The following is a 3,761-nucleotide window of genomic DNA, read 5'->3' as shown; positions in this document are numbered from 1 at the left end:
GGGGTGTGTGGGGTGGGGTGGGGGGTCTCCCTATGTTGCCCAGGCTGGTCTCGAACTCCTGGACTCAAGGGAGCCTCCCGCCTCGGCCTCCCAAAGTGTTGGGATTACAGGCCTGAGCCACCGCACCAGCAAGACAGATTTAAAAGGAATGTCTAGAGGTTTTCTCCATCAAAAGGTTTCATGAAACAAACCCCTTGTAACTTGCCCTTCTGGGGACAGTGGGGTGGGAGCGACTCAAAATTGTCTCAAAACTAGGTGAAGGGAAAGGCAGTGGAGCAGAGACGTGGCTCGCCGCGTTGAAGATCTTGGGCTACACCCTCCCCTCCGTTACCTCCCCGACACCTTAACGTCTCCAGCCCCTTCCTGTCTTCAGCTTGGCGCGAAGGGTGGCTGAGGCCTGAGTTTGGGCTCCAGGAACCTCGCCCTCGTTAATTATTCATGAGAAGGAGGGCACCATGGGAGCTGGCTCTCCTGCTATTGATAAGGGGGCGGTGGGGGCCGACTTCCCGCTAGGACTCCTGGGAAGATCTACAATATTCATGAGGGAGGCGGGCTCTACGAGAGCTGAGGCTTCTTGCTATTCATGAGGGGGCGGGCCTCCTTCACGCGTGGGCTCTTGGGAAGATTCTACAATATTCTAGAGGCCACGGGGACGCCTGGTGGGCAGGGCTGCAGCTCCGGAGCCTACGGGAGTCTGACCTTCCCGTTTCCTGGCGGGAAGATCTTGAGGAGATATTTTCTTTTCTAAACACTAAGAAATTTGAGGATGGTGGGGCAGAACGACTAAGTGCCACTTTCCTGTGACTCTGTAGCCGGAAAAGTGTCAAAATCTGTGGTAAAAGAGGTTTTTTCCCCCCAGTATTTTATTGCGATAATTTCATCTTTCATGGACTGAAGGGAGCGAAACGTACCCCGTGTGGTTTGATTCTCCTGTTGGCCAGTTTGTCCTTTAGGCTTTCCTAGTTTGCAGCTTTGGAGATGTGTGGGGGCAGCTGCCCGACAGATTGGATGGGGCCCTTCCAAGAGTTTTATGTTAAAACAGAAATCACTGTGAATGTAGTTTTTATCTTAAAGGTGTGGGGGGCGGGGAAGTTCATCCAATTGAGCCTTTCAGACGCGGACGAAATTAGTGGGATGGAACAGGAGGCATGAAGCATCATTTTATTATTATTATTTGGGGCTGTGATTCTTATTCTCTTGAGGCGTGAGCGGAAACCAAAAATAATTTAGGATTATACCTTTAGAATTTTCACAAAAGCCTGCTTTTTCCCTGCGAAACGCCCAGCTCTGAGTGAGGAAAATAAGGAACTATAAGTGGAGACTTCAGTTTTAAAAGAATTTGGGCTTATCGTTTTTAAATTTGTATTTATATTTATTTTAAACATGTATATAGTTCATAGTTGACACAGTGAAGTCCCGCCTGGTGACAGTTTTTGAAGAGCCCACGGGCCTAAGCCCCGCTTTCCACATTCCTCAGAGAAACAGGACGAAGCCAAGGCCAGATTTACGTTACTGTAATAAAAATGCTTTAAAACGCCTACTGTGTTGGCCGGACGCGGTAGCTCACGCCTGTAATCCCAGCACTTTGGGAGGCCGGGGCGGGCGGATCGCGAGGTTAGGAGATCGAGACCATCCTGGCTGACGTGGTGAAACCCCGTCTCTACTGAAAATACAAAAAATTGGCCGGGTGTGGTGGCGGGCGCCTGTAGTCCCAGCTACTCGGGAGGCTGAGGCAGGAGAATCGCTTGAACCCAGGAGGCGGAGGTTGCAGTAAGCCGAGATGGCGCCATTGCACTCCTGCCCAGGAGACTGCAAAACGCCATCTCAAAAACAAACTAAACGCCTACTGTGAAAAGTTAAAGTTACAAACAACCTTATGGAGTCAACAAATTAAGATTATTTTACTTGGTGGAATGACACACAGTCATTAAAATATGATTACTTGTAGAAGGATATTTATTAGCTTGGAAAGAGAAATCATTGAAAAAAGCAGATTGCAAAGTAGTATAATGATCCCTCTTTTTTGTTAAAAAGAAGTATATGTAAAAGTTTGAAATTATATAAACCAAAGTGTTTATAAGTGAACTTAATTTTTTCTTCGTTTAGCTGTATTGTGTAAAGTTATTATTTGTGTAGTTTGTTTGTTTTTTGAGACAGAGTCTCGCTCTGTCACCCAGGCTGGTGTGCAGTGGCGATCTCGGCTCACTGCAACCTCCGCCTCCTGGTTTCAAGCGATTCTCCTGCCTCGGCCTCCGGAGTAGCTGGGACTACAGGTGCATGCCACCACGCCCGGCTAATTTTTTGTTTTTTTGTTTTATTTTGTTTTGTTTTTAGTAGAGAAGGAGTTTCACCGTGTTAACCAGGGTGGACTCGATCTCCTGACCTCGTGATCCACCAGCCTCGGCCTTCCAAAGCGCTGGGATTAAGGCGTGAGCCACCATGCCTGGCCTATTTGTATTATCTTAATGATAATTTTAAAATATCTCCTAATTTAAGTGTTCACTGAATACTGTCCCCAAGCGATGTGGTGTGGTTTCAAAGGCGGTTCAGCGTGTACTTTTCACTAAGCACTAAATTTCTTTGTTATGTTTTCAAATGTGTAACCAATTTCAAATTGATGTAAGTTGGTATGTAACCTTTCAAGATGAATAAGTAACAATGTTACTTTAGCAATTCTGTAGGAAAGGAGAAAATGCCTTTTGGCCAGATACAATTATATATCTTTGATGAAAATATCTTAGTTGTTACTTCAGAAACAAGGAGCCTTCTATTGGAGTTGTAATTATGCGTATATGTATATATACACAAAAGACATTGTTTTCTGAATTAGAACCATAGAGTGACACAAAGTCACTGTGTGGTACACGTGTTGAAATAATTATTTAGTGTAATGGGCCAGCACGGTGGCTCTCGCCTGTAATCCTAGCACTTTGGGAGGCCAAGGCCGGTGGATCATCTGAGGTCAGCAGTTCCAGACCAGCCTGACCAGTATGGTGAAACCCCGCCTTGACTAAAAATACAGAAATTAGCCAGGTGTGGTGGCACACGCCTGTAATCCCAGCTACTTGGGAGGCTGAGGCAGGAGAATCACTTGAACCCAGTAGGCAGAGGTTGCGGTGAGCTGAGATCTCATTGTGTCGCTGCACTCCAGCCTAGGCAATAGAGCAATAATCCGTCAAAAAAAAAATTATTTAGTGTAAGTAAATAATCAGTAATTTTAATAAGTTACATTTGATGAGTTTAAGAAATATTTATCTTTAAAATCAAGTTGCATAGGCCCTTTCTAAGATTCATCAGTGACTATTATTTTTTGTTTGTTTGTTTGTTTGTTGAGACCAGGTCTTACTCTGTTGCCCCAAGCTGGAGTGCAATGGCATGATCTCAGCTCATTGCAACCTCTGCCTCCCAGATTCAAGCGATTCTCGTGCCTCAGCCTTCAGAGTAGCTGGGCTCAGAGCAACCTCCGCCTCCCAGGTTCCAGCAATTCTCCTGTTTCAGCCTCCCAAGTAGCTGGGATTACAGGTGCACACTGCCATCCCTGACTAATTTTTATATTTTTTGTAGAGATGGGGTTTTACCATGTTGGCCAGGCTGGTCTCGAACTCCTGACCCCAGGTGATCCACCCATCTCCGCCTCCCAAAGTGCAGAGATTACAGGCGTGAGTCACCTCTCTCAGCCAGTGACTGTTATTAATAGAAGGTGGAATTGAGGAAAGAATTATTACTATTCATGTATTTATTCTAGTCTTTTTTTTTTTTTA

This window comes from Rhinopithecus bieti, unplaced genomic scaffold, assembly GCF_001698545.2.
Source record: "Rhinopithecus bieti isolate Rb0 unplaced genomic scaffold, ASM169854v2 scaffold_10685, whole genome shotgun sequence".
NCBI lineage: Eukaryota > Metazoa > Chordata > Mammalia > Primates > Cercopithecidae > Rhinopithecus > Rhinopithecus bieti.
This window is presented reverse-complemented; position numbering follows the sequence as displayed.